Source organism: Cupressus sempervirens, chromosome 2, assembly GCF_028749045.1.
Source record: "Cupressus sempervirens isolate cs-2001-9-10 chromosome 2, ASM2874904v1, whole genome shotgun sequence".
Taxonomy (NCBI): Eukaryota; Viridiplantae; Streptophyta; class Pinopsida; order Cupressales; family Cupressaceae; genus Cupressus; species Cupressus sempervirens.
Window position 1 is genome coordinate 707,365,273 of NC_143119.1, and position 9,076 is coordinate 707,374,348.

The following is a 9,076-nucleotide window of genomic DNA, read 5'->3' on the forward strand; positions in this document are numbered from 1 at the left end:
AAAAATAATAGCTCATTTCCTTGTCTCTTCAATTAGGTGGCAAGGGTCCTATCTCACTCTTCTATTTATCTCATAGGATGTATTATCTATATTCTTTTACTTATTTCTTTTATATAATAACATCACTTAATTTCATACATTTGTTGTTTTACAAAATATTTTATTTTTTCAAGAGATTAACATCCAAGTTGAAATCTTATGTTTGCTTGAAAAATATATTTCTAATATAAATAAAAAAACCACTTAGGGAGCATAATGCATCCTTACTTTATTTCTCTTTTCGTTCAACTCCTCAAACATCCCTTGTGAAATTGTATCTTTTATAGTATGCTGTATTTTTTTCATGGATTTTTTTTTAATACACAAGGATGTTATATTTTATAGGTGATTTACTTCTCACATTGTAACCTAATGCTTTCTTAAAAGTGTATGTTTATTATAAAATATATATCACTTAGAACATATGTTGGATCTCTATCACATCACTTTCTCCTTTCTTTCAAGGATCCATTATCTCTTTATAGTTCATTTTTGTTATAATATCATGTCCTCTAATGCAAGGACTTTGTATTCAAGGATCTTGCTCCTTTATGAGATTATTATCCTCTTTAAAATTTATTTTTTACTTCTAAGTGTATGTATTGTATAATTTTTGTCCACTAAGTTTACATAATGTGGCATCCTTCTTTCTTCTTTTTCTTTCTCTTCACATATTTGTTATTATTCCATGATGGTACATTCTTCTTTTTGGCATGTGATTGTTTAATTCACTCAAGATCTTAAATGTCTCTTCTTAACAATATTTTTCATGTCTCTAAGGGAATTATTACAATTTAATAATCATTTATATAATCTTATCCTTTCTTTCCTTGGTGAATTACTCACTTTATATGAAATGCATTTTCTAGCATACTATCTATTTTTTACATTATGAGTTCTCTTTATTTTACATCTTATTTTTTCTCAGACTTGTGTATCAATTATAAGTTGTATTATATATTTTTTGTTTTTCCACACTTGGGTGAAAGGTTGCATGTACATTATTTCTCTCTTTTGTCTAAGGATCCACTTTCCTTAGTACATTGACATTTATTTTCTAATATGAAATTGCTTTCCTCTAAGTAATTAATGTTTTGATTAGGAATCTCTCATATGCTTGAGGTGTGAATCCTCAAGATCACCACCTCTGATGCAATTTAAGGCAAGTGAGTGTCCAAAGGAGATGACCAAGCCCTTAGAAAATACAACAGAATATAAGTACACAAGATATAATTACAAAAAACACTTTTATTATCAACATATCTTCATCTACATCAGTGTTCCATAGACATTCCACTGATTGATAAGACAACTCACATGATAAAATATACTATATGCCAAGTTGTAAGGTCTTTTTGGTTACAACCAATGTACTTTATAGACCAAACTTTGATATCCAAGATTCCTCTAGGTATCCTGTTGAATGATACTACCTCATGCTTCCTTCATACAACTTAGCAAGATTCTAGGACATTACATATAGTCATCAGGACAAACATATTGGCTTGAGTTCACAATCTCCAATAATAGGAAACATGCATTACAATATAGGACTAACCCTCAAATAAATTAATGACCAAATGTAGTGCCTACCCTTGTTCACATCTTTTCTGGACATTGTTATTATTATCAGACTGTGATAGACTAGTTTTATGTTGATGGATTAGTGGTATTGTTTTGACACTATCAGACATTATGTTATGGATTCAGTGGTTATATGATGAGATCATTTAGATTTTACATTTCATGCATACATGATGATCATTATACTATTTTTAGTTATTATTGATGATTAGATGGATGGTTATTATCTTATGTGTTTTATTATGGATACTTACCCCATACTTGCATGTGTATGGTGTGTGTGTTTTCATATTGTATGGTGTTTCTGATGTGGTTAAGGAAGGGAGTCGTAGTCACCTACTTAGTCGGGATCTACATGATGCACCACTTCCTGCCATTTTCTGTTTAGCTTAGCATTATATATATATTATATGTACATGCATGGTTTTTTTTTGCAGGTTGCAGGTACCGGGTATCGACTTCCCTAAATTGCCAGGATGAGCGTACCCTATTATACTATCTCAATGATAAGAGAAGGGAGATAAATTCTCAAGTCCAAATCCCAAACCTTTAAGCCAATTGTCCTAGTGAGGTAGGACAAGTATCTGGATATTTTACCCACTGAATGTGTCGGATGACATGATTTGTGATTTTTAACCCTTTAGACTGATTTTGAGTGATTTTCTCTATGATGGATTTTCATATTTTATCTTGGAGGGCTATGGTGAATTTTTTATTAATTAAGTCTTAATAAATAGATTTAATTAATAAATTAATTATTTGAGAAAATTAATATGAAATATCATGTTATTTGATATTTTGATTGTAATTAATTAAATGTGAATTATTGAGGAAAAATGAATTAAATAAAAGAAAGTTAGAAATTAAAATCAATAATAATAAAAAAATAATAATAAAAGTAATAAATAAATAATAATAATAAAAGTTATAAAAATTAAAATGAAAGTTATAAATATTTAAATAGAAATTATATAAAAAGTAAATTGGAGTTATAAGCTTGCATGGGAATTAATGCACTTCTCTATTTTTCATGTGTCAACAACACAGGGGTTAGTGCATCAATTAAGCACATGGTGTCTACAACCCTATGGCTCATCTTGAAGGTTGGAAAAGACCCATGCTTAGTTGGTGACACCTTCCAGCTGTTTCTAGAAGCATTCTAGATGTTTCCTGAAAGCTCTTTATATTCAGGCATTCATAGAAGCTTGGACATAGCGTTGGGAGAGAAATTGGAGCATTGGAGGACTCGAGAATTCTGAAGAAGGGAGGAGCTTGCTCTGTGGATTTTCTGAGGAAGAGCGATTTAGCATTAGAATTCGGGTAGATTCTTGTGATTTTACTTATGCTATTTTCGCATCACGCATTTTCTGTCTTCTTCGTGTCTTCCATATGTCTTCTGAGAAGTTTCATATTTATATGCATTCTCAATATGGGTAGATTAATTGGAGAATTTTATATGCATTCTATAATGCAAATATTTTATTCTTAATTGTAGATATAATCTTTGTGGAAAAAAAATATACATGGTTATATATTCAGATCTGCATACATATACATATACATATACATATATATATTTATATATATGCATATGTATACATTTATTATGGATCTATTATAAAATTCAAATATATATATATATATATACATACATACATACATATACATATATATATATATATATATATATGTATATATATATATATATATATATGTATATATATATATAATGCACCTAATTGAGCGATTGATAAATCGCAGTGGGAAATTTAATAAATCGCAAAGTGATTCATATCGCATGAAACAAGTATTTATTAAAATTCCGTGGGCACATTTCGTACCCCGTGCTTGTGAAAGGCAGAGACCTACTGTCGTAGGTCTGCGATGACAGGGGTACTACATACCCGCTGTCGGTGCAGTGCCTGCGACCATAGGTACTGCATACCACAACAAGTGTTTGGGGGGGTTAATTAATATTAAATGTGATGCAAAGAAAATGTTTATATTGAAACATTTATTAACAATCGATTCTCATTGCTGTATATTATGGTGTCAATCGAAATTGTTAAATTGATTTTATGAAAACATTTTAATATTTACATATGTATGTATGTATATATATATGTAATATGTAAATATGTTATTTATAAACTTAAGTTATTATTATTTGATAAATGATTTATATTGAAGGTTTATTTTCATAAAGGTGACTCTTTATTAATTTTCAATTATTTAATAATTTAATAATTTTAAATTATTAAATAAAGAATTGATAGTTTGGTGGGGAATGTATCAAACAAATGTTATTAATTGGAAAATGGATTTTTAGTTCTAATAAGGAAAACTTTTATTTATCCAAAACAATATAAGTGTTTCCCCATTCATTCTTCAAACTTGGAAACTTAAACTGAGATCTCTACATTTAAATTCAAGTTGTGAACTTGGTAAAACCAAAACATGTGTTTGCATTGTGTATTCTTTATGCTATTGTTTTGAGTTTTGGGTTGACTAGTGTTGACCAGTATAGGACGTTTACCAGAGGCTTGGGGGTTATGTGATTGTGGTGACATGATGATGTTTTAATCTCGATCTTTATAAACCCAACCATGGTTATGTGATGGAATTCTCTTTGTATTGGTTGTGATTACTGATTGTTATAGTTGAGATTCTTATGTATGAGACACTTGACTTAACCATTATTTTGGTCATCGATCAGTTATCCTTGATTATTCTCTAGTCGCCATGATGGGACTGAAATGTGGATTTATCCTTGATGATGTCATGATGTGACATGTTTGACTCAACCATTTTTGGAGTCTTCGATCAGTATGATTGATATTAATATATTTTGGTTATTGAGAACCATTGGATATTTGATTATCAGTGATACTTCAGTTGCCAATAGAGAGCTATTGTGTTCATGATTTTCTACGGATGTTTGCTCATGGAGATTTGATGCTTTTATGCATATTTGATGATTTTATTATGGATTATCTTTTGTGATTTTGATATTTATGAGTCCACGAGCATTAGGGTAGGATATCTGCATGTAGTGATGAGAAGTGGCTTGCAATGGGGGCCGGGGCCCTAAGAGGCTGCCAGGGTAACTCATTGTAAGTTGGATTAATAAGTGATAACATTCAAACCTAATACTAAAAAAATGAACCTAAAAAGATAAGAGTTTTGTTCTCACCCATGCCTTGAGTGCTTGTACAGGCTACGATGGGAGTAGTGAGATGCATGGTTGTGACCTTGCATTCCGTAGTATGCCTTGTCAGTATGAGAGGATACTAGTGGCCGCATGAAATCAGTATGGAACCATGGAGTTTAGCTAACTGCCAGGGTAACTTGTACGTGATAATTGTGATGACACTTTCCCACTTGCATAGTAGGTTCCTACATGTCATTGTGTGCCTATGGGATTAGATGTCAGATTTTGTGTTTGGAACTTTTGAGTTAGTATACTTTTAGGATTCCTGGACTTATAGAGATATGTGCTATGTGATTTTGATAGCCTATTTGGAACTTGAGATTATCTCCTTAGCACGGTGGGAGTGGACCACTTAGGTACCACACAGTCAGGTGGTAGTGTATTTTCCACTCTTATCATTTTGAGATTCATTGAGACATCATGGCTGATGCATCCTTCATGATGGTGGATATGTATCCTTTTTCATTGATGATTAGCATATGTTAGATGATGTTATCTTATGCTTTACTTTGCATGTTAGATTACTTCTACATATGATGTTGTATATATTAGGAGTGACATTCCTACTATGTAATACTGATGATCTCTTCGATGATTTAGAATGTTACGCACGGAGGGATGGCTAGGATCCACGATGGTCTTATGATGCTATTGACGGTTGGGAGGAACCGTGCACTTAGTTTATTATGTTTGATCTTTATGATGGATTTATATGTTCTCTATGATGTTGTATCATGTGATTATCTCTACTTAGATGTATCATGGATTAGAATAGGATGATGTACCTTATTCTACATATGTATATTCTTTGTGCCTATCATACCCTGTGACATGTACAGTGGATGATTGTGCATTCTAGAATGTAATTCAGAAAGGACATTTGTATATTGGATGTATCATTATTATTTCATGTGGATGTTGTGCTAGATGGATTCATGTATGTAATTCAACGTTAAGGGATCTTAAAGAATGTAATCTGTTATTTATGATATGTTTAATTTTAGATGGACAATGCTATTGCTTCCGTTAATGTGCATAAGTTATATGTGATGTTTACTTCTATGGAAAAAAAAAAATGCTACTATACTTAGTGAAATTCTAGGTTAATTCTTTAGATTCCTTGGCGGGGCATTACACCAAATATATAATACATGGGATAGCATTATGTGGCTTCATGTATAGGTCCACACATTAACCAACTACCTAGATCAAAGAGCATGTAAGATGAATTTTAACGTCCACCAATTGTCACATAGGATTATGCTTTCTTAGGGTAATGATCCATGATATGTCCACCATAAGAAGCTAATCCCAAAAAAATTGGAAATAACAAACAAGAGTTTGCCAATACGATTTATAAGACATATAGCTATAAAACAAAAAACAAAAAATATATTTTTGGGTGATACAATATTGTCAATATTGCATCAGACACACAAGGTGACAATTTTTTTTCCATAAGGACTAATGAACATCTGGATAAATTTAGAACATAAATCCCATGCTCATTCTTTAATCCAAAAACCATCTTCATCAATTAGCACAAAAGTCCATTTAAACTTACTATTGCAACTAGTTGCATCATCAAAATTTCTAGATCTTCTATTGTTACTACAACTACCTGGATCAAATGAATCTTACAAGTTGCATGCCTTCATTTGATTAGGAAATTTATTTCATTTACCTTTTCCTTGAATTACAAAATTAGATAACTTTATTTCAACAATAGGAACCTCAACCATAGGCTCCACTATCTTCAAACTGAAAGTCATGAAAACACACTCAAGTTATTTGCATTGGCAACTTCTTCACAATTTAAAGGAAGCTAAAAAAATATTTTACCATCCTTTTCAACAATAATATTATTCTTTCTACCATCATGTATAGCTCTTCTATCAAAATGCAAATGTCTTCCAAGTAAGAGATGTCAAGAACTCATATCTACTACATCATATAAGACTTCATCTGTAGCAGGTCAATATTGAAATGAACCAGACATTGTTCTCTAACCTACACCCAATGATCATCTTAAAAGAAATTGATACCATAAGGTGTAGGATGTTTTAATATTTGAAAACCAATTTTCCTAACCATTTCTTTAGAAACAAGATTATCAATACTACCTCCATCCATGATAACTTTACAACATTTACCTCCATACTTACAAATAGTTTAGAACAAGGTCCTTCTTTGCACTAGTTCAACTTCATGCTTAGACAACATGATTCTACTCATCGAAAGAGATTCTCCAACTTTTGGTGAAGCCAAGTCCACATCAAAAGATTCCACTTTCTGTTCTTTCCATGCTACTTAATTTTGTTTGTGTGATTTAACATTAAGACATTCAAAATATTGGTGTCCACCCTTACCACATTTTAAACAAGCAGCTCTAGAAATACACTTCTTTTTAGAAATAAATAGCTTACCCTTATCAACTTTAGTAATTGGCTTACCTTTATTTCTTCCTAACTTGTCTTCATCTTTTAATGCATATTGATAAGCATCTTCAACTGAACTAAATTTCAACATACTTAATTCATCCTAAACATTGAATTTAAAACCATTAAAATTCCTTGCAACTTTCTCCTTAGAAGATTCATGATGTCCAGATCTAATTTCTATTTTGTAAATTTTTCAGTATAAGCCTTCACAGATATATCATTCTTCTTCAAGTTCTACAATTTATTAAACAATTCAAGTTCATAGTCTTCAAGAATGGATTTATCCTTTAATCTAGAAACCACAAGGTTCCATCTAGCAATCTTAGGTTCATCATTATCTTCTCTTTCCTTCCGCAATTCTTTCCTCCATAAGGTAGCATGACCTTTCAACTTAGTTTGTGTTAGTCTAACTCATTGTAGATCTACAATATTTTCAAGTTCAAAATAATCCCCGAAGTTCATTAATCCAATATATCAATTCCTAAGGATCTAAAGAACTAGAATAATTTTAGACTTACATTCTATGACTCTTACCAACTTGTGCCATAGCTTTTAAAAATATTTCTTCTTCTAGAGGTATCTCTACTTGAGTAACTTTAAGATCTTCACCAACTTCAACATATTCTTCTTCATCTTTAGGGTTTCTTCTCAAGAATTCAAGATATTTTGGATGTCATTTATCATCTTATCCTTGAATTATTGAAACAAATTCTCCATCATTATAGGGTTTATTCTTCTAGGTGACATATTGACTATGTAATAAGGCGCTACTACCTCAAACCTAGACAATAAGTACACCAGCAAGGACCAACAGGTCTGTAATAGGATTCTACACAAAATTTGAATAAATCCTCTCCAATTATGAGGCATAAATTTAATCTTCCACCTCACAATCAAGGATACAAGTCTTCACAAGCTCTCCAAGCTTAACTAATATCATATCAACAACTATCATATCCACCCAATCTCTAACTAGTCACCAATAAGATCAACCACTCACCTAGATAAGATCAACTAGATCAAAAACCATCTATGATATAGTGCAAAGTGGGTGAGTCTCCAAAGGAGATGACCAAGCCCCCAATGAATACAACACAATAGAGGTACACAAGACATAACTGCAAAAAAAAACTTTTATTATCAATAGATCTTCAATTACACCAATATTCCATGTACATTACACTCATTCATAAGACATCTTGCATGATAAAATATACTATATGCCTATTGGCATTAAGTTATTATTTCCATTAGTGACAACACTTATCTACATCAGTATAGCCACCAAGCATTCTAGTGTTAACTGAGCTTCGCAGTTCACACCGAGCATTCTAGTGTTAACTAAGCTTCGTAGTTCACATCGAGCATTCTAGTGTTAACCGAGCTTTGTAGTTCACACCAAGCATTCTAGTGTTAATCGAGCTTCATAGTTCACACTAAGAATTCCAATATTACTCGAGCTTTATAGTGTTTACTAAGTGATGTAAGTGCACTGTTTACCAAGTAATAGAAGTATAGTGTTTATCGAGTGAAATCAAGGTAAACAAAGGATCCAATTTTTACCAAGTGACACTATATCTACCGAGTCTCCAATGGTTACTGAGTTCCAAGCTACATTGTGTGGTTAGTATGGACTGAGCATCTACTTCTACCAAGTGCATGATGATGCCAAGTAATACAGTGGATGCCAAGTATCAAAAGGTCACCAAGTCAGCTTGAAGAACCTGAGTTTTCTACTATTTGGCCAACTCAGTAATATGTTGTTCACTTATGTTTTGGCCGACCTTGAAATTTTAATTAT